The 25842-nt window shown below is 45.7% G+C and overlaps 1 protein-coding gene across 1 annotated transcript in view; it reads right to left on the bottom strand.

The window, feature by feature from the left end:
* Positions 1-25600, bottom strand: part of LOC132836704 (gremlin-1-like) — a 109067-nt gene extending 83467 nt beyond the window's left edge. Inside the window, exon 1 of the mRNA XM_060856108.1 lies at positions 25438-25600. The gene's annotated coding sequence lies outside the window, so the exon portion shown is untranslated. The remainder of the gene's footprint in view (positions 1-25437) is intronic.
* Positions 25601-25842: the final 242 nt, after the last annotated feature.

The raw sequence follows: 25842 nt of genomic DNA, 5'->3' as shown, positions 1-25842 counted from the left end.
TAGCAGGAACATCCTTCCTCAGATAAGGAGACCAGAACTGCACACAATACTCCAGGTGTGGCCTCACCAAGGCCCTGTGTGTAATTGCAGTGAGACATCCCTGCTCCTGGACTCGGATCCTCTCGCTGTGTAGGCCAACAGACCGTGTGTCTTCTCTACTGCCCGCTGCACCCGCACGCACTTGGTGGGCCTGTGTAACAATGACCATGAGACTAGCTTTTTAATCAGAGAATTCTACCATGTATTGGGTTGTGAACTCTCTGTTTCTTAAGATCTTAACTATTACTTCCAGCAACTGGTGCACTTGGGGTCCCAGGTCTCACCAAACATTCCTCCCTCTCAGTTACAGCCATTCCAATAATAACCTGCCTTCCTATTTTTGCGACCAACATCACTTTTAGAATGTATTTGAACTGGGAGTTCTGGCCTGCAACACCACTCCCCCCAGTGATCTGTGTGGCACTGAACTACTGTCCCTGATAAGAGCTGTCTCAACTTCTCCTCAGGACACAGGGTGACATCTGATGGACAACTTCATCTGGACGCAATGTACAAAATCAAACAAAGCCAACTTACATTGATATAGCACCTGGAACAGATTTAATCGCATCTCCTTCATAACATTGCCAGAGAAGTTGGCAATCAAACAACTAGATTTACAAGGAGAGGAAAGAGAAACAGAGCGATTTATGAAGTAAATCCCCGAACCGGAGGAATTTTGAGTTCTTGAGGACTATTGCTTATCTCTCTGAGCTTCGGCGAGATTGGATTGTGGAGGCTGATGCTGGGTGTGTGAAGGACAGGCGTGCTCACTTGCAACTGACTCCCTGTCCCCACTGGGAGGTCTCACCAGATCGAGCTCCAATCAGGTACTCGGGAGATGACCAGTGAGATTCTCGGTGACTCACAGACCTCGATGCTAAAGTCTTGCCTCACCAGAAGCTGATGGCCAATCAGAGGCCAGCATCCTGTGGGTCCCAGAGTTGCTCACCACACCTTTGTCCCACATTCTTGCCTCCAACTGGCCTTAGGTTGGGCAAATAGAACCCCTCCCCCCAACTCCCAAAATGGTCGGCAGATCGTCTGATCTCACTAGACAAAGGACCAACCTCTTTTGCATCATGTTCAGTTCTGGAATCCTCAGTTTAGGAGGGATGTGATCACATTGGAGAGGAGTGTTACCTGGCCTGGAGAGTTTCAGTTATGAAGAGAGATTGGACAGACTGAGACTGATTTCCTCAGAGCTGAGGGGATTGAGAACAGACATGATCGAGATGGATAAAATGATGAGATGCATAAGCAGGGCAAAGAGTAAGAAACTTTACCCCTGGTTGGAGGGATCAATGAGCAGGAGACATCGATTTAAGGGAAGGGCCCGGAGGTTTAGACTGGATGTGAGGAAGTTTTTTTTCACTCAGAGTGGTGGTAATCTGGAAATTGCTGTCTCTAAGGCTGGGAGAAGCAAAAAGCCTCATCACATTGGAGATATGTTCAGACATGCATTTGCCATGCCAACATAATGGGCCAAGTGCTGGGAAATAGTGAGGTGGTTGTTTCTGATTTGATGGGCTGAAGGGTCTTCTAGATCTCTTCCATTCTCTTCCCAGCTGTTGGAAAGGCAGGTATTGAGGCCAGTTGGGAGTTGAAGTCTTGAGGTGACCTTTAATCGATGGTGGGCTGAGAAGGTTCCCAGTGGGACCTTGTGAGGCAGCCCTTTATTGCTGAGGTGAAAAGGAGTGGGGAAGTATCTCTTCAGGATAAACTCACCCCTTTATTCATCCTGTTTGTGAGTTCCAGTAAGGGAAATCCTACATGCATAGAATCCAGAAGCCTCCACTATCTCTCTTGATCAGCAAAGCTCCTGTGGGACAGTAGGCAACGTCCCTACCTCTGGAACAGAATCTCTGAGTTCGAGTCCCACTCCAGGACTTGACGGTCAGGGAAAATGTGTTATGAAGTGGCCAAGCAAGTTAATTATCAATTTGTTAGTCCTTTTGATACATCTAATAAGAGCAAGAATGTTTTCTGGTTAGCTAGATCATTCCTTATTTTGCTTAGCTTTGGTGATACCAATTATTGAATTGTGGAGGCTCACAGTCTCCCCATATTAAAGACTCTGTGTCCAGGCTGTACTCCATGGTACAACTCAATCCAAAGGGCTCACGGCAGAAAAGGATTTGGGCCAAGTCCTGGGCTACACTCTGAAAGCACCATGTGATCATAGTCACACTGCCCAGCAAGGTATTCATAAGGAGATGCTAATAGCTAGCAGATGGCTGCTTCATAACATCAACCACTTAACAGTTGCTCGATGACCGAGAAGTGACCATCATAGAATCTCCACAGTGTGGAAGCAGGCCATTCAGCCCATCAAGTGCACACTGACCCTCAAACAGCACCCCATCCCATCCTATAACCCCACATTTCCCTTGGCTAACCCACCCAGCCTGCACATCCCCAGACACTACGGGCAATTTAGCACTGCCAATCCACCCCGACCTGCACATCTTTGGACTGTGGGAGGAAATCAGAGCAAACTCACACAGACACAGGGAGAATGTGCAAACTCCAGGAGGGTGTGGAATCAAACCTGGGTCCCTGGCACTGTGAGGCAGCTGTGCTACCCAGCAGTGCCATTCCTGGGCTGAAGGTAGAGGTTAGCTTTGATGTTGTAATAGCACTCGGAAGAAATGTTAGCAACGGGCATTTGATACCAAATCAATTCTATTGTGGCAAACCCAATGTTCTAATGGCTAATCTCTGCAAGCCTGCAACGTTGATCATGATAGTGCAGATAGTCCTGGATTTAGGAGGCTTTGTAAGCAGTAGGAAGCTCATCAGAACTCAGGGTAAACTGTACAGTGTCCAGTTTGTCCAAACCACTACCTGCATGCATTTGGTTAACCCCTTTCCCTTTTCAAATTGGCAAGTTATCTCAATTTTTTGTTTGTTTCCCCTACACTACTGCCATACAGCAGTACTGCTCTTGTCTTTATTCTATACTTAGGTCGGCAATAATTGCATTGGTAAGTAAAACTCCTGCCTGTTTAGATCCCTCTATATTTCTGGAACCTCTTAAGATTAAAGCTCAATAAACACACAAAGGAAAATGAAACAGATACCGCTGTGTTGAAATGGGAAGGAAGAGGTTTTTGTGAAGCCTATACACCAGCATGGATTAAGTCAGCCAACTAGTCCATCACTATCCTGTGCTGCACTTAAAGGGAGCTCGGCATATTCTGAAGAAATGCTAACTGTTATAAAACAGTCATGATTTGGCGTTTTGTGATTTACACATGAAAGAAGTAAAACTATCATGGTATTCGAACGGATGAAAGACTCAACAGACAATCAAGGTATTTTTCAATGTATAATTTCAGTTACATCACACTGTAAATTTTTGCTATAAAGTCTGTGGGATGCACGGTGACACAGTGGTTAGCACTGCTACCTCACAGTGCCAGAGACCCGGGTTCAATTCCCGACTCAGGCGACTCACTGTGTGGAGTTTGCACGTTCTCCCCGTGTCTGCGTGGGCTTCCTCCGGGTGCTCCGGTTTCCTCCCACAGTCCAAAGATGTGCGGGTCAGGTGAATTGGCCACGCTAAATTGCCCATAGTGTTAAGTGTAGGGGTATGGGTGGGTTGCACTTCGGCGGGTGGGTGTGGACTTGTTGGGCCGAAGGGCCTGTTTCCACACTGTAGGTAATCTAATCTAAGTAATCTGTGTCTCACAGTTGTGTACTCCACAACCACCTGATGAAGGAGCGACGCTCCAAAAGCTAGTGCTTCCAATTAAACCCGTTGGACTATAACCTGGTGTTGCGTGATTTTTAACATTATAAAACAGTTTTCACTGAAGTTCACATTCAATGCAGCAATCCTCACTTTCATATAAAACATTTGAAAGTTATTTCATAATTGCAAACATCTTACTGATAAAAGATACCCAAAATGGGAGGTTCAGTGCTTGCAAGGCATCAATAACAAATTATAGAGCCTGCTGTGCCCCTCACCACATCGTTGAAAGTAAAAGCACAGTTTTTAGAAACAGAATATCTCAAAATGTTTTGATTTGTATTGCCACCCGACCCATCAAAATGACAGATTTCCGTGCATGTTAAACACATGGTGAGCCGAACATGAAATGTAACATTGTTATTCCACTGAATGGTCTTAGTAACTCAATGGAAGTGCATGATGTTCTATTGTCATTCCCATTGGAAATGCCCCCAGGTGTGTTATGTTTCTCATAGGGTCTGGGTAAAGCTACCAACTGTTTACAGAATGGTTATCGAATATCTAGAGTCATAGAGATGTATAGGCCCTTCGGTCCAACTCGTCCATGCTGACCAGTTATCTGAAATTAATCTTGTTCCATTTGCCAACACTTGGACAACCTTTTTCCTTTTTCCCTCTGTATTGTTCAATGGCTTTAACATAATGTTTGGTCTCTGGCTACTCAACTCCCACCGTGTATTGAACCTGGACTTTGGAGACTAACTTAATCAAACACAGATCAGTTGGACCATTGAACACTGCAGCCTCACCAGTACCAGTTATGCCTTCAGATCCTACTCTTGCCAATCCTTTTCCTAAGCTTCCCTCTCCTTTACACATTTATCTTCTTCATTAAAATCCATCTCATGGACTAGGCTTTCGTTTATCTGTCCTTCCATACTCGTATCTGTTGGTGAAATATCTCAGCATATTCTCACTGCAAGAACCTGCTATCTTTCCCAAAATGGAGGTATAGCAAATAGCAAACAACGGGAGTCAAAACCGATACTATAATCAGTTATAACCTCCACTGCAAAATTGAACATAGAGGCATTATTTAAGGACACATAAGGTGAGGACACAACCTTTCGGCCCCTTGATACTGTTCCCCCATTCAATCAGAACATGCTGATCTGGATCTTAACTCCATCTACCCAGATGCCACATGCTCTTAGTCCCCTCATCTCACATTATTATCACAAAACTTATCTGTGGTAATCCTACAGGAAAGATGTTGTTAAACTTGAATGGGGTACAGAAAAGATTTATAAGGATGTTGCCAGAGTTGGGGGGTTTGAGCTTTAGGGAGAGGCTGAAGAGGCTGGGGTTGTTTTCCCTGGAGCGTCGGAGGCTGAGGGGTGACCTTACAGAAATTTATGAAACCATGAGGGACACAGTTGGGTGAATAGCCAAGGTGTTTTCCCCGGGGTAGGGGAGTCCAGAACTAGAGGGCATAGGTTTAAGATGAGAGGGTAAAGATTTAAAAGGGACCTAAGTGGCAACTTTTTCACCCAGAGGGTGGTGTGTGTACAGACCAAGTCGCCAGAGGAAGTGGTTGGGCATATGAATAGGAAGGTTTCAGAGGGATATGGGGTTTGAAGAGTGTTGTGCTGAGAAAGCACAATCGGTCAGGCAGCATCTGAAGAGCAGGAGAATTGATGTATATCAGTGTACATGAATAGGAAGGGTTTAGAGGGATATGAGTTAAATGCTGGTAATTGGGACTAGATTAACATAGAATATCTGGTCGGTATGGATGAGTTGGACCGAAGGGGCTGTTTTGATACTGCCACATCTCTATGACTCTATGACTATCACCAGACTTCTACTGGCAACCTTGTAGTGAATTAGGGAAATTCAATGCATCAATGTAATATTAATATCTATATCTCTATAACGTCTTGTAACACTGTGTATTTGTTATTCACTGTGCCATGACTGCATGAGAACAATGCCCCCCCCCCCCATCAAGAATTATAATATAAAACACAGGGGAGAGAACAGTTTTGTGGAGATCTTCCAATTATTCACCACACATTGGCAGAAAACTCATAGAGCCGTTGGGAAATAGGGAAATTTTAGTCGATGGTGCTCTCTGCAGTTTCCATAATCAGGAGAACATCATCCACCACGTAATCCTATATCGAGATTGAAACTGTATGTAAACACTTTGTCCGTCACACTGTCAATGCAGGCTTCTGACCATTAGGCGACGCTGTGCCACATGTTGCCTTAGCAACCCAGAACTTCATTTCTCCAGCTCACTTTAGTCACTTTCATCCAAAGATATTTATGTTCACTTACAATTAAAATGTAATTGTTGCCTTATTCTTTATCCGCACATTGGCTCCCCAATCTTATTTGTTCACGACATTCTTCACCCTGACCAATTTTTCACTTGCTCCCAGTTTCAAGTCGGTCCGCACAAAACTGACCTTCTTCAACCTGTGTACACTAGTTCGGCTTTCAGCTCAAATCAGCAATTTTAATCTAAACCACATTTTCTGTTCAAGCCATTCTCTAATCATCTTGCCTTTCCTTCGTCACACACCCTGCTCCCGACTATTTCTTAACCACTCCCTGCAAAGTTTTTACATTTGGCCCTTTGTTAATGACTTCATTTGCTCTGACGTAAAATATCTTTGGCATATTTTATTTTTCTGCTTAGTACATCCCTTCAAAATTTCCTAACTCAGCTCAATAGAATCTTATTACAAAATTTAATGCAAGAATGGGATTTTTTTTATCCTTCAGTTGTACAGAGCATTGGTGAGACTACGTGTGCAGTACTTGTGGAAGGATGTTAATGCATTGGAAGTAATTCAGAGAAGATTTACTAAAATGCTTGAATTACCTTATGGGGAAAGGTTAGACAGACTAGGCCTATCTTCTCTGGATGCAAGTAAGGACTGCAGATGTTGGAGATTAGAGTTGAGAGTGTGTTGCTGGAAAAGCAGAGCAGGTCAGGCAGCATCCGAGGACGAGAAGAATCGACATTTCAGACAAAAGCCCTTCATCCTCTGGAGTTTAGAAGAATCAAGGATGACTTAATTGAAACAGAAATGACCTTGAGGGGACAAGACTGGGTGGATGTGAAAAGGATGTTTCCTCTTGTGGGAGACTGTAAAACGAGGAGGCAATGTTTAAAAATAAGGGACACCGATTTAAAACAGAGATGAGGGAACAGTTTTTCTTTGAGGGTTGTGAGTCATAGTCATACAGCATGGGAACAGACCATTCAGTCCAACCACTCCATGCTGACCACGATTGCAAACTAAACTAGTCCGGCCTGCCCGCGCTTGGCCTATATCCCTCCAAACATTTCTTCTTCCTGTACTTATCCAAATGCCTTTTAAACCTCCTAACTGTACCCACTTTCACCACGTCCTCGGGAAATTTGTTCCACACACGACTCCGAAAAGAAAGTTGCCCTCATGTCCTTTATAAATCTTTCTCTTCTCACGAGTTTGCACGTTCTCCCCGTGTCTGCGTGGGTTTCCTCCGGGTGCTCTGGTTTCCTCCCACAGTCCAAAGATATGCAGGTCAGGTGAATTGCCATGCTAAATTGCCCATTGTGTTAAATAAGGGGTAAATGTAGGGGTATGGGTGGGTTGCGCTTCGGCGGGCCGGTGTGGACTTGTTGGGCCGAAGGGCCTGTTTCCACACTGTAAGTAATCTAATCTAATCTAACCTTAAAAATATCTCCCAGTCTTCCAATCCTCCACTCTAGGGAAAAGACATCTGCCATTCACCTTTTCTATGCCCCTCATGAATTTATGAACTTCTATAAGGTCACCTCTCGACCTCCTACTCTCTAGTGAAAAAAGTCCCAGTCTATTCAGCCTCTCCTTATAACTCAAACCCTCAATCTGGGGCAATATCCTGGTAAATCTCTTCTGAACCCTCTCCAGTTTAATAATATCCTTTCTATAACAGGGTGACCAGAACTGGACACAGTACTCCAGAAGAGGCCTCACCAATGTCCTGTACAAATTCAACATGGCGTCCCAACTCCAATACTTAAAGGTCTGAGCAATGAAGGTAAGCATGCTAAACACCTTCTTAACCCTCCCTGTCTGTATGTAAATTTTTGGAATTCCCTTCCTCAAAGGCAAGATCTTTAAATATTATTAAGGCAGAGGGAGAGAGATTCTTGACGACCAAGGGGTGAAAGATTATTGGGGGATCTGCGGGAATGTCGAGTTGAAATTAAAATCAGACCAGCCCCGATCTTATTGAATAGGGGTGCAGACTTGATAGACCAAATGTCCTCCTTTTGTTCCTTGTCCATTTGTTACACCAGACTACATCAGTGGCCTGAAAAACAGGTTGCATTTTGGACACAGACCCTTGGGCCAGGGTCTGGGACAGGGAAACTGGAGAGTGCGTCAGGGCTCAATAACTGGTGCTCTCGGACACCTGTCGTGCTCAAGTTGAGGCCTTGGGCAGCACTTGGACCCACGATGTCTGCCCCTATCTTGGTACAAGGAAGAGTGGAAGGGAGAGGAGGTGATCCGATGGGCATTTGCATTATTTTCTTTTCTCTAGCCGCTCAGGGACTATGTTGTGGCCTCAGAATAACACATTGCAGTCTTCTCTCGTTTATAAATTGGACTTAACATTTCAGGGTGGCCAAATTTCAGGTGGAGGTCCCATCCCCACCATTGCTAATTAATCCACACAGGGTGACATTGCAGGGGTGATACAACAGTCAGAGAGGGTCAAATTAGTTTATGCTCCCCTGCCTGATTAATAGCCAGTGACTATTCTTGGTAAAGTGTGGTGATTGTTTGGTGAGAACGGGATCTAAGGCAGAAAGATTCACAATTCGCACAGAGCCAAATAAAAGATGCCAACGCCCTTTCCAAAAGTGTTGTCCAAAAGTGGGAGAAAACTGTGCACAGAAAGACGTCACAAATACCTCTGGAATGAAGATGAATTGCTGTTAATGTCAACTGAGCAGCCAATGCCAGTACTGGATCAGCCATGTGCTTATTGAGTGTTGGAACAGGCTAAAAGGGCCAAATGGCCTCGCCCTGTTTTTAATTTGCAAAATTGCATATCTATGTCATCTCCACTTCACGACTATCTCAAAGTTGTCAAAGGGATGTAACGCCTTTATCTTTAAACACACCATGACAAAAAGAAAAATCTCAAACAATATGTAAACTTCCACTAAAGCAAATGAAAAGTGTTTTTAAAAAAACACACCGGACAGAGCACAGATTCAGAGAGTCACAGCACGGAAACAGACCCATCGGTCCAACTTGTCCGTGCCCACCAGATATCCTAAACTAATCTGGTCCCATTTGCCAGCATTCGGCCCATATCTCTCTGAACCCTTCCTATTCATATACCCATCCAGGTGCCTTTCAAATGTTGTAGTTGTAGCAGCCTCCACCACTTCCTCTGGCAGCTCATTCCACACACGCACCACCCTCTGTGTGAAAAAGTTACCCCTTCGGTCCCACGAACTGAGGGCAAAGGAAACACATGAGCGAGGAATAAGAGGAGGCCAGTCTGCCCTTCAAGCCTGCTCGCCCGATACAATAAAATCATGGCTGATCTGATTTGTTCTTCAACTCTACATTCCTGCATATCCCCTGATAACCTTTCATTCCCTCGCTCCTCAGGAATCCATCTCCCTCGGCCTTCAAAACGTTTAAAGATTTTGCATCCAATGCCTTTTGAGGAAGGGAATTCCAAAGAGAAAAATGGGATCCTCATCTCTGTTTTAAATGGGCGTCCTTTATTTTTAGACGTTGTACCCTAGTTCTAGATTCTGCCACAAGAAGGGGACATCCTTTCCACATCCACAGAGTCGACTCCCCTCAGGATCTTATCTGTTTCAATTAAATCTTCCAGACTCCAGAGGATACTGGCCCAGCCTGTCCAGCCTTTCCCCATAACTTGCTTCTTCCAAGGACTGGTCTAGAAAACTTTCTTTGAACTTCATCCAACATATTAGTATCCTTCTGTGATCAATACCATAAACAGTATTCCCAATGTGGGCTCACCCGTGCTCTGTAAAACTGGGGGATAATGAGTTTTTTCCAATTCCCCTCACTCTAAAGCACAATGTCCTATTAGTTTTCCTGATTACTTGCTATGCCTGCAAACTATCCTTCCATAATTCAAGCACTAGGCCACATTAGGGAGAGATGATGGCCTTGTTGACCAATAATCCAGAGGCCTAGGCCAGCAAGTTGAGGCCAGGGGCTCAAACCCCACCATCGCTGCCATAGTAGCTGGTCATGATTTGAAGATGCTGGTGTTGGACTGGGGTGTACAAAGTTAAAAAAAAACCTGGTGTTGTGTGATAATAGCTGGTGGGGTTTAAATTCAATGAATAAGAATCTAAAACTGACAGCTAGCCCCAATCACGTTAGCCATGAAACCATGACCAATTGTCACATCAGGCTCATTGTGTTACAGGAGTTGTATGAGTAAGTGGCCTATTTATCTCAAACCTGCCCTGAATTTTCACTCCCCAGTAGTGCCACCTGACCCTCTGCCAGCGAGCAGCCTTCGACTTTTCCACAACTGAATGTTATGGAAGTTTACACATTTGGGTTAATTTGGCTTGAGTGACACCTGGGCAATTGTAGCCTCAGATCAAATCAGTTGGCATTTTGACTACTTCTGTGGTCATCAACTGATGGCTGAGTTTGAGGTCAAGCACACAATTTCGGTTGACACTTCAGTACAGTCCCTAAGAAATGCCTCATTGTCAAAGATACCTCCTTACAGAATTGAGGCACTGTCCACCCTGGTTAGAGGGTTGCTATGGATACTTGTAGCACCATTTAAGGAAGAATGTCTGGTGGATGCTTACAGTTCAACTGACCAACCACCAAAATCAAATCAAGGTCAGAGTGGCGCTGGAAAAGCACAGCAGGTCAGGCAGCAGGAAAATCGATGTTTCCTGATCGACCCTGATTCCTGATGAAGGGCTTTTGCCCGAAATGTCGATTTTCCTGCTCCTCAGATGTTGCCTGACCTGCTGTGCTTTTCCAGCACCACTCTGATCTAAACTCTGGTTTCCAGCATCTGCAGTCCTCACTATTGCCAGGTAGAGAGTTTAATCTAAGAGACTAGTGCTGTGCTGCCCTTTATATCGAGTAGACTAGAGCACATGGAGTTAGGAGTTGTGGGGTAACTGTATAGAACTCCAGATGGAGCTGATAGCATTGTGTTCTGTGCCCTGCACCTTAGGAAGGACTGACTGACCTTGGTGGAGATGTAGTCTTCCAGAATCATGCCGAAACAGAATTTTAGAGTAATTAGAGATGTACAACATGGAAACAGACCTTGTCCATGCCGAACAGAGATCCTAAACTAACCTAATCCTAGTGACTTCCAAATGTTCCGTCTCATAACATAACCTTCTTAAGGCAGCAGTGAAGTAACTGGCTAACCATTGTGTGTCTGACTTGTATTGATTTGCCAGCATTTGGACCATATCCCTCCATACCAGCCCTTCTCAATGGAGGCCATATGGCCCCCTTAGGGGCCCTGGCACATTTGAAGGGGGCCACAGACTGAAAACTGTGAGAAGGGGAGCCCCAAGAGTTTGTGAGCCCTGGTAACTGAACCGATGAAATACCCAAGCAACAACCTTCATTGGAGTCAATAGTTTCCCTCCCATTTATAATATCTTTCTATTCATAGTAGCATCCATTTGAAGTACAATCCACCCAAGTTGAGGCAGAAAATCAAGGGAGTTTTATGACCTTCCAAGCTATATAACTGTGATATAACTGCCTGTTGTCAGTTCAGTCAGTTTCAAAAAGATTATTGGATCAAGAGTGATCTGCCAAATAAATTTCCAACACTGTACGGAAAATGCCCAAATATTTTTTATTTCCTTTCCCTCGACATATTTGGTTGAGAGCGAATTCTGCAAGGTAATTTCCTTGACAAAAATCCAGGAACAGAAAGGGTATTGGAACAAGAGGCGACCTCCAACTGTCATTGTCGGATTTGGAGCCCGATATCATTAAACTTGCAGAAAAATCACCAGGCTCAAGGATCGCATTCGGCCTTGAGAGATGTTTAATTTTATAAAGTCTCTTTTTGAAGTTTTGTCCAGTATGTCAGAACGTACGTGTTTCTTGGTGTCCAATAACAGATGATTTTCTGTCCATCTGGTCATGTTGTATCCCTCTTTGAAAAGGGGAGCCCTGGAACGTGAGAATAGCTCCTGGGGTGGGGCTGTGGCCAAAAAAGTCACTAATCTAAACCCTTCCCATTCATATACCCAATCAGATGCCTTTTAAATGTTGCAATTGTACCAGCCTCCACCATTTCCTCTGGCAATTCATTTCATACATGCACCACCCTCTGAGTGAGAATGCTGCCCCTTGGTCCCTTTTAAATCTTTCCCCTCTAATTTTAAACCCTCTAACTCTGGACTCCCCCACCCCAGGGAAAACACCTTGTCTATTTACCCTCTCCATGCCCCTCAGCCTCTGACGCTCCAGGGAAAATAGCCCCGACCTAGTCAGCCTCTCCCTGTAGCTCAAACCCTCCAACCCTGGCATGGTCCTTGTCAATGCATGGTCCTTGTCAATCTTTTCTGAACCCTTTCAAGTTTCACAGCATCTTTCCTAGGGCAGGGAAAGAATTCAACGCGGTTTTCCAAAAACATTAATTCAAGAAGAGTCACACAAGTTAGCATTACATCTGTTTGGATCATCCTTTTAACCTGGACAACATTGGCTGGTTATCACCCATTCCTAATTGCCACTTGAGAAGATGGTCATGAGCTGCATTGCGGAAAGCCACAGGGCTGTCCAGGAGGGAATTCCAGGAATTTGACCCAGTGAAGCTGAAGGAACAGAGACATATTTCCAAGTTGGAATGGTGTGCAGTTTGGAAGGGAACTTCCAGCAGGTGGTATTCCTGTGTACATACCACCCTTGTCCTTCTCAAGAGTGAAGGTCTTAGAAGACCCAGTCTGAGAAACATTGGTGATTGTTGTAGATTAGATTAGATTCCCTAAAGTGTGGAAACAGGCCCTTCGGCCCAACAAGTCCACACCGACCCTCCAAAGAGTCAATTGTTGAAGTTAACCTGAGATTGATCGATTTTGGTGAAAGGAAGATGTTAAGAAGAAGATAGCATGGGGACTTGGGTCACAGAGCAGCCATGATCCTATTGAATCTCAGCCCTCCTGGGACTGAGTGGCCTATTCCTGCTCTACAACCTGATGTACAGTCTCAGAATCAAACAGACAAGTGAATTGAATTGAATTGGCTTCATTGTCACATGTCTTCAAATGAAAGGTTGCTAAGTGACCACTAACAGCGCCATCTTAGGTACAACAGTAGCTGGGTACAGCTTCTTCAGTCACAGGTTAACCATGTCACCTACACATGCCACCATCTTAGGTTGAGAGTACTTCGGTAAAATCCTTAATTACAGAATAGAGAAATTAATTTTTAAAAAAGTTACATTACAGCTAAACACAGTATAACCATAGGACAGAAAAAAACAAGAAGTGAATTGGGGAGGTTAAATAGGATCTGAAAACTGATGAAAGAGGGGAATTGGAGTGAGAATGTCACTGAACAAGGTAACAGTGGAGTTGACTTTCAGAGCATAAAAATTATCTCTTTCATGGGTACTTTAAAAAAAAGAAATTCCCACATTTTGAATTATTAACATTTCCAAAAGGGAGGGAACCATGAGAAACAAATATAGGAAGAATGTTTTCAATTCACCTACGTGATATTCACTGAATCAAATTTGACTGTTCGGCATTTCTAAATTCCACACCAACGTTTCAAGTGAGGACAGGAATTATCTGCTGTCATCTGAAGTTCGCAACATCACGTTCGGAATGACTTCCAAATGTTCCATTTGATAATATAACCTTCCTAAGGCAGTGGGGAAATAACTGGCTAACCATTGTGTGTATTAATTGTATTGATGTCAAAAGGACACTTCGGTAAATTCAATAAACGACAGATTATCAATCTAATTAGTTTAACAAACTGATAGTGACTGCAGATAAAATAATCTGCCGCACTGCATTTTCTTGCTCCTCGGATGCTGCCTGACCTGCTGTGCTTTTCCAACACCACTCTAATCTTGACTCTGATCTCAGGCATCTGCAGACCTCACTTTCGCCTAGCTCTTAAGATGTACTGATCGATCCACACTTGCCTTCATTGCTCAGACCTTTGAGTGTAGGAGTTGCGACGCCATCTTGAGTTTGTACAGGATGTTGGTGAGGCCTCTTCCTGAAGAAGGGCTCATGCCCGAAACGTCGATTCTCCTGCTCTTTGGATGCTGCCTGGCCTGCTGCGCTTTTCCAGCAACACATTTTTCAGCTCTGATCTCCAGCATCTGCAGTCCTCACTTTCTCCTAGGCCTGTTCTGGAGTACTGTTTACTGGTCACTCTGCTATGGGCAGGATATTATTAAACTGGAGAGGGTTCAGAAGAGATTTACCAGGATGTTGCCCAGTATGGAAGGTTTGAGTTATAAAAATATAGAATGGGACATTTTTCACTGGAGGTTGAGGACTGTATAGGTTTATAAAATCATGAGGAGCACAGGTATGTAGCAAGGGTCTTTTCCCTAAGATGGGGGAGTTCAAGATTAAGGGGCACATTCTTAAGGTGGGTAGCAAAAGATTTATAAAGGATATGAGGGGCAACTGTTGTTTTTTACACAGAGTGGTTTGTATATGGAAGGAACTGCCAAAGGAAGTGGTGGATGAGGGTACAGTTGCAACATTTAAAAGACATTGGAATATGTACATAGATAGGAAAAGGTTTGGAGGGATATGGGCCAGGAGCAGGCAGGTGGGACTAGTTCAGTTTGGGATTGTGGTCGGCATGGACTGGTTGGACCGAAGGGTCTGTTTCTGTGCTGTATGACTCGATGACTCTGTGAAATGAAATCAGTTCCCTTGACTCAAATGTTAAGGGATCTATTTCGCATTCCTAGCATTTTTTGAACTTGCGTCAAATTCCTGGGAATTTCTGATTCAATTTTTCTTTTGTTTTATTTTAAGAAGCAAATACCTTGGAATAGAATCTGCTCATCCACAATTTTCAGTCAGGAGCCATCTGGCCTGTGCCAATAGGGACCTGGTAATATAGAGGTGATAAGCAATGGGCTGGTAATCTAGCCCCTAATTCTGGGGACAAGGGTTCAAACCCCACCATTGCAAACTATGAAATTTGACTTTCATGCAGAAAATTAGTCTAACAGTGACTGTGTTTCAAATGACATCTTTTCCAACAAATAGTGATTCACTATTGTCCTTCAGGGAGGGAAATTTGCCGTCCTTAACCGATCTGGCCAACATGTGACTCCAGATACACAACAACTAACTAGGAATGAAAGGGTAGCTGAGAATGTGGGATTTGGAACAGTAACACATAATCTTCTTGAATGGCAGACCAGGTTTGAGGAGCTGAATGGGTGAAAGCGAGGACTGCAGTTGCTGGAGATCAGAGTCGAGAGTGCAGTGATGGAAAAACACAGCAGGTCAGGCAGCATTTGAGGAGGAGGAGAGTCAACGATTTGAGCATGTCGATTCTCCTGCTCCCTGGATGCTGCCTGACCGGCTGTGCTTGTCCAGCACCACACTCTTTGACTTTGAAGGGCTGAATGGCCTACTGCTGCACTAATTCATCGAAAATATAGAACAGAATTTTTACAATTGAATGCTTCTAGGTCTCTGATTAGCATATAAACAATGAATGATTCACCTTAATGGAGACTGCTTCTGACTCTCTGTATTGTTATGGGTTTGAACAGCCCCTTTTGGGGACATTAGTGTGAGCGAGGAGATGTTACCTATTTAAGGCGTTCTGATTCAATGTGACATACGAATTTCAAATTTGATTTGCCTTTTCAGAAAATCCTCCCAGCGCCTTCTGAAGACGATCACCAGGACAGTGAGATAAACTCTCAGTCTAACATCTGGGCCACAATACTCCGAGAATGCAATCCTTTCCTTTCAACTTGTTCCTTCATGGGATGCGGGTCTCACTGGCAAAGCCAGCACTCATGATCCATCCCCGATAGCCCTTAAACTAAGTGACTGACAAGACCACTTCAGAGGGCAGTTAAGAGTCCGCCACATCACTGTGGGCCTGGATTTATGTGTAGGCCCGACCAGGGTAAGGACAGCAGATTTCCCTCCCTGAAGGATATTAGTGACACAGATGGGTTTTTACAACACTCAATGATAGTTCAAAGGAGACCGTCACTGAAACTAGCTTCAAATTCCTGATTCTATTGATTAATTTAATTTAAATCCTGGTTGCCCCGGTGGGTTTCGAACCCATGTGGGGTGGCACGGTGGCTCAGTGGTTAGCACAGATGCCTCCCAGCGCCAAGGACCTGGGTTCGATTGCAGCCTCAGGTAACCATCTGTGTGGAGTTTGCACATTCTCCTTGTATCTGCGTGAGTTTCCTCCCAAAGTCCAGGGATGTGTAGGTTAGGGTAGATTGATTAGATTAGGAAAAAGAGTCCCAACCTATTCAGCCCCTCCCTATAGCTCAAGCCCTCCAATTCCTTGTAAATCTTTTCTGAATCCTTTCAAGTTGTTCAACATCTTTCCTATAGCAGGGAGACTAGAGTTGAACACAGTATTCTGAAAGTAGCTTCACCAATGTCCAGTACAGCGGCAACATGACGTCACAGCTCCTATACTCAATACACTTGATTGGCTGCACTAAATTACCGAGTAAAAAATGAGGTCTGCAGATGCTGGAGATCACAGCTGCAAATGTGTTGCTGGTCAAAGCACAGCAGGTTAGGCAGCATCTCAGGAATAGAGAATTCGACGTTTTGAGCATAAGCCCTTCATCAGGAAAGTCCTGATGAAGGGCTTATGCTCGAAACGTCGAATTCTCTATTCCTGAGATGCTGCCTAACCTGCTGTGCTTTGACCAGCAACACATTTGCAGCTGCACTAAATTACCATAGTGTTCAGGGATGTGTAGGTTAGGTGCATTAATCAGGGTAAATGTAGAGTAATGGGAAATGGGTTTGGTTGGGGTACTCCTCAGAGGGTCAGTGTGGACTTGTTGGATCGAAGGGCCTATTTCCACACAAGGGTGGCACAGTGTGGGCAGCACGGTGGCACAGTGGTTAGCACTGCTGCCTCACAGCGCCAGGGACCTGGGTTCAATTCCCGCCTCAGGCGACTGACTGTGTGGAGTTTGCATGTTCTCCCCGTGTCTGCGTGGGTTTCCTCCGGGTGCTCCGGTTTCCTCCCACAGACCAAAGATGTGCGGGTCAGGTGAATTGGCCAAGCTAAATTGCCCGTAGTGTTAGGTAAGGGGTAAATGTAGGGGTATGGGTGGGTTGCGCTTCGGCGGGTCGGTGTGGACTTGTTGGGCCGAAGGGCCTGTTTCCACACTGTAAGTCTAATCTAATCCCCAGGGCATTAGCCTGGTCCTGTCTGGAATGTGCCATTGCAGAGGAAGTCTGGAGGGAGATGCAGTGGTTATTGGTGATGTTCATCTCGAACAGCTCTGTGACTCTGTGCTCTACGCCCTGTTGCATGAGATGCACCCTGAGACAAACATTGACTGCCCCTGGGCAATCATCAATTTGGTGAAAGGCACTCTTTGCTCTGCCCGAAACTTGCTGGTCTTCCAGAACACGGAGTTGACCTCAACCCAGTGTTGCAGACTGGCACACTCCAAGGTGCTGAGAGAGGCACTCAAACGTGGGGGCAGCTGCCGCCAAAGCGCAGTGGGAAAAGACGACTGACTGAGATCTTTCTACCAAAGTGCAATGGGGGTCCATTCAGTTATTGGACCCTCCCGGTGCCTCAGCTGTATATAAATATGGTCTGGTACAAGCAAGAAATGTCTTGGGATTTTGATTATTCTGCAAGCAAGGAATGCACAGAACTGAACTGCTCTACTGACTGTGTACGTATAAAGATTTTTTTAATGAATAAAGTATATTTTTAAAAATATAAAGAAATAGCCTGGCCCTCTCTGCCAGAGACATCTCCCATTGACCGACCCCAGCAGAGTTCTGGAGAATTACCCGCCTAGAAAGGCAGCATTGGCCATTCCTCTTTTAATTAGTCCTTGGTTCATTGTATTTCCCCTCTGGAGAAATTGCAGGCGCTTAAATGTCCCAAATGACTCTGTGGTCTTGAAATCCCCCATCCTAGGGAAAAGAGAACTACTGTTAACTCTATCCATACCTCATTATTTTATAAACCTCTACAAGGTCACCTCTCATCCTCCTATGTTCCATTGGAAAAAGTGCCAGCCTATCCAGCCTTACTTTATAATGCAAACCCTCCATACCTGGCAACATCCTGGTAAATCATTTCTGAACTCTCTCCAATTTAATAATCACCTTCTTATAGCAGGGCAACCAGAACTGTACACGGTACTCCCGAAGAGGCCTCACCAACATCCTGTACAACCTCAACATGACGTCCCAACTCCTATATTCAAAAGGTCTCAGCAATGAAGGCAATTGAATGCCTTCTTAACCACCCTGTCTACATGTGATGTAAACTTCGAAGAATTGTCTACATGTGATCTCTCCAATCTTTGGTTGTGAAAATTCTGCTCTGAAACTACTTTAAGACAATGTCAGTGTAGCAATGCTATGAATATATGACCAAGGAGCGAGAGTAGGTCAATCTGCTTGGCCATTCAATACAACGGATCATAGAACCCCTACTACTGACCTCCCCCCCCACCCTGGCCAAAGAACATCCCACCCAGGCCTGCCCTATCCCTGTAATTCCAATGGCTACACCACCTAGCCATCACATCCCTGGACATCTTCCCATGACCGATGCACCCTGGCATGCACATCTTGGACTGTGGGAGGAAATCCAGGCAGACATGAGGGGAACGTACAAACTCCACACAGACAGTCGCCCAAGGGTGGAATTGAACCTAGGTCCCTTGCACTGTGAGGTAGCAATGCTGACCACTGAGCCACCATGGCACCCTGTTTTTCTCAAGCATATTGATCTGATCATAACCTCAAATCCACATTTCCCCCAACCCCACACCATTAACCTTTCATATCCCCTTTTGCTGAACAAGAATCTACCTACTTCTGCCTTAAAAATACTCAAAGACTGCACCCCCACCCCTTTTCAGGAGATGGATTCTAAGAGTTCATGACCATCTGAAAGAACTTTGCGAGCCTTGCCTCTGTTTAAATGGACAACCCTTGATTCTTAAACAGCGACTGACTCCTAGTGCATCTCCCAGAAAAGCAAACATGCTGCCCACTTCTCCCCTTCAGCATCTGGTACATCACCCTGAAACATCACGGTATATTCTTCCATGTAATATATGCTTTACATAATTCCCTGCCCCTCACCTCCACTCATGTGCTGAATATCATTAATTGCTTCCTGTATTTACAAGTGCGGAGTTCAGTTTCTTGAACGTAGGTCAGAATGAGCAAGTCATTTTCTTTACTTAAGCTGCTCGATTCCACGGTAAAGTGGGAAAACAGCATCTCAGCCGACATCTCAAACATCTCTTTGAGGTAAAACTCTCCCAAAGGCACCACCAAAGTTACTCCTGGCATTAGACTGTTCAGCAGCCTGTGTTCAAATACTATAAGATCCGAACAATATCCGAACAACATCACCAATAAGACACCATCAAATTTCAAGTCAGATCATTTTTGAGGTGATGGCCTATTGGTACTATTGCAAGACTGTGAATCCAGTGACTGTGGAAGGTTCTGGAAGCTAGGGTTCGAATCCCACCCCAGTAGATGGTGGAATTTGCACTCAATAAAAAGGAATTTGGAATTAAGTGTCTAATGATGACCTTGAATCCATTGTTGACCTGTTGCAAAAATCCATTTGGTTCACTAATATCCTTTAGGGAAGAAAACAACCATCTTTATCTAGTCTGGCCTACATGTGACTCCAGACCCACAGCAATGTGGTTAACTCTCAAACTGCCCTCTGGGCAATTAGGGATGGGCAATAAATATCACCTATCCAACAATGTCCTTATCCTGGGAATGAATTAAAAACAAGCTAAGACCCATCCCTTGACACTCAATGCTCATGGTTACCATCATTGAACATCCCACTATCAACATCCTTGGGGCTACCATTATAAACAGAATGACTACAAGAGCAGGTCAGAGGCTAGGAATATTGCAGCAAGTAACTCACCCCCTGACTCCCCAAAGCCTGTCCACCATCTGCAAGGCATGAGTCAGGAGTGTTAGGGAATACTCCCCACTTGCCCCTGGATGGGGGCAGCTCCAACAACACTCATGAAGCTCGATACCATCCAGGACAAAGCAGCCCCCACCTAATTGGCACAACATCCACAAGCAGCCACTCCCTCCAGCACGATGCTCAGGAGCAGCAGTGTGTACCATCTACAGGATACACTGCAGAAATTCACCAAAGATCTTCAGGTAGCACCTTCCAAACCCATGACCACTTCCATTTAGAAGTATAAGAGCATGGGAACACAACCACCTGCAAGTTCCCCTCCAAACCACTCTCCATCCTGTGTTAGAGATATATCACTGTTCTTTTACTATCCCTGAGTCAAAATCCTGGAATTCCCTCCCCAGTGGCATTTTGAGTCAAACAACAAAAGGTGGACTGCAGCGGTTCAAGAAGGCAACTCACCACCTTCTCAAGGGGCAATTAGGGACAGGCAGTCAAAGGTTTGCCAACCAGCGATGCCTACATCCCATGGGTGAATTTGTAAAAAGGTACCAATGAGAATTGGTTAGTCTTTGGATCACTGAAGTGTTGGTGGGGAGGAATTAGAAACAATGGTTTGCGGAACACTCTGGTTTGTGAGGTGCTCTCTATCATACATTCATAGAAATACAGAAAATCGGAGCAGGAGTAGACCATTCTGCCCTTCAAGCCTGTAGTACCAGATCACACGGTTGATCATCCAACTCAGTCCCAGTTCCCAATTTCTCCCCATATACCCTTTAACCTTTAGACCTCAATCTAACTCCTTCTTGAAAACATTTAATGCTTTGGCCTCAACCACTTTCTGTGACATAGCATTCCACAGGCTCCTCACTCTCTGAGTGAAGACATTTCTCCCCATCTCAGTCCTCCCCCCGTATCCTTACACTGTGACCCCCCCCCCCCCAAGTTCTGGACTCCCTGGTCATTGGGAATATCCATCCTGTGCTTACCAGGTCTCGTCCTGTTAGAATTTTATAGGTTCCTGTGAGAGTCCCACCCTCATTTATGGTGTACGAGACCTTACTCTCAGATTTGAGAATCTACCCCTCCAAACACGAGGAGAATTGGATTTGGGAACCAAACCTGAGATGAACGCTGTGTGTTTTGGGGGGGGGGGGGGGGGAGGCGGGGGGCGCTAGCAGTGATCTCCATGTGTCTGTGGCATCAGAGCTGAATTAGAATTAGGATAAGCATCCCTCCAGTGTGGAAACAGGCCCTTCAGCCCAACAAGTCCACACCGACTCTCCGATGAGTCACCCACCCAGACCCATTTCCCTACCCTATATTAACCTCTGACTAATGCACCTAGCCTAAACATCCCTGGACACTATGGGCAATGCAGCATGGCCAGTTCACCCGAACCTGCACGTGATTAGGTTAGATTTGTTTGGAATGGTTAAAATCCCTAAAGTGTGGAAACAGACCCTTCGGCCCAACACTGACCCTCCGAAGAGCAACCCACCCAGACCCATTTCCCTCTGACTAATGCACCTAACACTATGGGCTATTTAGCATGGCCAATTCACCCTAACCTGCACATCTTTGGATTGTGGAAGGAAACCGGAGCACCCGGAGGAAATCCGCACAGACACGGGGAGAATGTGGGGACTCCACACAGTCAGTCGCCCAAGGCTGGAAGCGAACCCAGGTCCCTGGCGCTGTGAGGCAGCAGTGCTAACCACTGAGCCACCGTGCTGTCCCATGGTGTGGATAACATGAACCTTCAGGCACTGGAGAAGCACCGACAATTAGCGATCACTAGATCCTCCAAATCTGGGAGCTGGAAAGATGATCCAGCTGGAGTATTCTCACCCGAGTCGAAACACCCAGGATCAGGGCACTCGTTGTGCATAGCCTGCCCCTTTCCATTCTGACCTCCACTGCTCCACTCAGATCTCGATCTCAGCAACAAATACCATGAGGATTTCGGTTAGGGTAGCAGGAGACTCTCAACCCTGCTCCTCACACATCCCCCCTCCCCACACCCCACTCCCACACCAACCCCAAACCTCCCATCCCATCCCAGACCTCTCATGGGAGACCCTGGCTTATGTAAATGGAGTAGGCAATGAAGTCATAGAACAGAAAAAGACTCTTTGGCCCATCCGGTCTATGCCAGTTAAAAACAAATGGCTGACAGTTAGCAACTAGGTGAAAGTGAGGAACTGCAGATACTGGAGATCAGAGGCGAGAGTGTGATGCTGCCTGAGGAAACCGGAACACCCGGAGGAAACCCACGCAGACACAGGGAGAAAGTGCAAACTCCACACAGGCAATTGCCTGAGGCTGGAATCGAACCTGGGACCCTGGCAAGGAGAAAGTGAGGTCTGCAGATGCTGGAGATCAGAGCTGAAAATGTGTTGCTGGAAAAGCGCAGCAGGTCAGGCAGCATCCAAGGAGCAGGAGAATCGACGCTTCAAGCATGAGCCCTTCTTCAGGAATGAGGAAAGACATTTACCTCATTCCTGAAGAAGGGCTCATGCCCAAAACGTCGATTCTCCTGCTCCTCGGATGCTGCCTGACCGGCTGTGCTTTTCCAGCGCCACACTCTTGACGATTAGCAAGTGCCAGGCAATGCCCATCTGCAGTATGCTAACCCCCACCCCCTGACATTCAGTGGGGGTATCTGACCATTCTAATCCCATTTTCCAGCACTTGCTCTATAGCTTTGGCATCACAAGTGCACCCGTCTTAATACTTGTTAAATGTGATGCCTCTCTCACCGCTGCTGGTAGATTCCCACCACCCTCTGGGTGAAAAATACTCTCCTCACATCTCCTTGAAACCTTCTGCGTCTTTGCCCCATTGGTCACTGATTCCTCCATCAAGGGGAAATGTTTCTTCCCATTTACCTTGTCTATGTCCCTCAGAAAGGGCACGGAACACATGGAGAGACTCGAGGCAGTGGGAGGGAGAGCATAACACCCTCTCCTATGTCACCCAGCCACCCAACCCTTCAAATGACCCCTGATCCAGATGGGTCAGTGCTGGAATGGGATGTGGGTGGGGGCAAACTGATCACTTTTTATTCACTCGTTGAACGTAGGTATCACTAGCCGGGTCACCATTCATTGTTCTTCTCTCGTCATAGGATCATAGAGCCATAGAGATGTACAGCACAGAAACAGACCCTTTAGTCCAACTCGTCCATGCCGACCTGATAGCCCAACCTAATCCAGTCACATTTGCCAGCATTCCCTCTAAACCCCGCTTATTCATATACCCATCTAGATGCCTTTTAAATGTTGCAATTGTACCAGCCTCCACCACTTTCTCATTCCATACACGTGCTACCCTCTGTGTGAAAAAAAATTGCCCCTTTAAATCTTTTCCCTCTCACCTTAAACCTTTGCCCTCTAGTTCTGGACTCCCCCACCCCAGGAAAAAGATTTTGTCTCTTTATCCTATCCATGCACCTCATGATTTTATAAAGCTCTATAAGGTCACCCCTCAGCCTCCGACGCTCCAGGGAAAACAGCCCCAGCTTTTTCAGCCGCTCCTTATAGCTCAAACCCTCCAACCCAGGCAACATCCTTGTAGATCTTTTCTGAACCCTTTCAAGTTTCATAACATCCTTCCTATAGCGGGAGACCTGAATTGCACACAATATTCCAAAAGTAGCCCAGCCAAGGTCCAGTGCAACATGACCTCCCAACTCCTGTACTCAATGCAATGATGAATGAAGGCTAGCATACCAAACACCTCCTTCACTCCCCCTGTCTAGCTGCACCTGCACCCCAAGGTCTCTTTGTTCGGTAACACTCCCCAGGGTCTTACCCATTAAACGTATACGTCCTGCCCTGATTTGCCTTTCCAAAATGCAGCACTTCACATTTATCTAAATCAACCTCCATCTGCCCACTCCTCAGCCCATTGGCCCATCTGATCAAGGTTTCGTTGTACTCTGAGCTAACCTCCTTTGCTGTCCACTACACCTCCAATTTTGGTGTCAGCTGCAAACGTACTAAACATACCTTCTGTATTCACATCCAAATCGTTCATGGAAATAACAAAAAGCTGTGGACCCAGCACCGAACCTTGCAGCACACTGCTAGTCACAGAATGAAAATCAACATGATCCCCCAGCATGACTAATTTCAAGCCAAGTTTAGAACATAGAACAGTACAGCACAGCACAGGCCCTTCATGGTATGCCAACCTTTTATCCTACAAGGTTCTCCCTGTGTTCCACATGCTTTAGATTACTTACAGTGTGGAAACTGGCCCTTCGGCCCAACAAGTCCACACCGACCCGCCGAAGCACAACCCACCCATTCCCCTACTTACCAACCACTACGGACAATTTAGCGTGGCCAATTCACCTGACCTGCACATCTTTGGACTGTGGGAGGAAACCGGAGCACCCGGAGGAAACCCACACAGACACGGGGAGAATGTGCAAACCCCACACAGTCAGTCACCTGAGTTGGGAATTGAACCCGGGTCTCTGGCGCTGTGAGGCAGCAGTGCTAACCACTGTGCCACCGTGCTCTAACCTTGCTAACCATTCCCTGTCGAACGCCTTACTGAAGTCCATATAGACCATATCTCCCTGTGACTGCACCCTCAAGGGACTATGAACCTGTACCTGGAAAACCCATCCTTTCACAACCTGGTCACCTGGATCCCATGGGGCTGTTTCACAGAAATACCAAATGGAGAGAGCAGGGGAAGAGAGAGAATGGGGAGGGACGGTCAGTCAGAGGGACAAGTAAGCAGTAGAAGAGTGAGAGAGAGAGATAGAAGTGAGAAATTCAGATGGAAGTTGAGAGAGAGAGAGAGAAATAGAAAAGAACTGATTGAACAATCCAGGTACAAGGAGTTCTGAGCAAAAAACTGTAAATCTCTTCCTAGCTCTACCTGGGAACGTATTCGGCTGGAGGGGGAACAGTACAAACTATTATAAGCTCTCCGTGTCCAACGCTGTAAGGAGGTGCAGAGCAACGACCGATATCTATGGAGGGGGGGCGGCGCGGCTGTACACTTGATCATCCTTAAGACAGGAGCTGAGACAGAACTTCGGCTAGAGAGAGAAAAAACATTAGCAGGAACGGTCACGGATCCAACAGATCCTGCTCAGTATCGCTGCGGAGAGTGGGGTGGGGGGACATACACAACACAGAAAGTCACCTCTTTGACAATGCCAACTTTAAACGCGGCTCATTTGGAAAATATACTGCTACAATGGAAAAACAAATCCAAGTGTGACAATGATAACAAATTTGGCATCTGCTCACAAAAAGCAAGATGTTTTGTTTTTATAAGATATTTGTGGTAAACAGTGAAGTTATGATTAGCAAAGTCAATGTTTTGATAAACACACGTTGCTATTTTAAGCTGTCCTGCAGCATTTGCTACGTTCCTGAAAACTAAAAGGAGTGTTAATTCTAGGAGAGGATGAATGTTTACTTTTCCAGTTAGAATAAGACAATTATTTTCAGAGCTCACCTGTTATTTGACTGGGACACAGCCCCACAGATGTGTGCCTGTAATTCAAGGTGGGACTGCCTGAATTGTATGTATCCCGCACTGAGAGAGAGAGAGACAGTGTCTTGAGTGTGGATCAACAATCCTTAAAGGCAGCAACCCTTCTCCCTCCCCTTCTTAGTGTCCGATTTCACCTCCCACTTCCTAGACAGTACTGGGTTCCTGCTGTTACTTTCACCTGTGGCTCTCTGTCCCTCACCAGCCCTCAGGGCTCACCCATTCCCACTATAACACCCCCCACACCACCCTCCCCAAAACCAAAATTAACTCAAGGCAAACGCCAGGACACTGTTCAGATCCGTCTGCCGTACCTCCCACCCCCCACAGCCCACGCTCGTCTCGACTCACGTTGGAACAGAGTTTCCC

The sequence above is a fragment of the Hemiscyllium ocellatum genome, chromosome 47 (genome assembly GCF_020745735.1).
Source record: "Hemiscyllium ocellatum isolate sHemOce1 chromosome 47, sHemOce1.pat.X.cur, whole genome shotgun sequence".
Taxonomy (NCBI): Eukaryota; Metazoa; Chordata; class Chondrichthyes; order Orectolobiformes; family Hemiscylliidae; genus Hemiscyllium; species Hemiscyllium ocellatum.
Note: the sequence above shows the minus strand (reverse complement) of the source record. Positions and strands in the feature narration are given on the sequence as shown.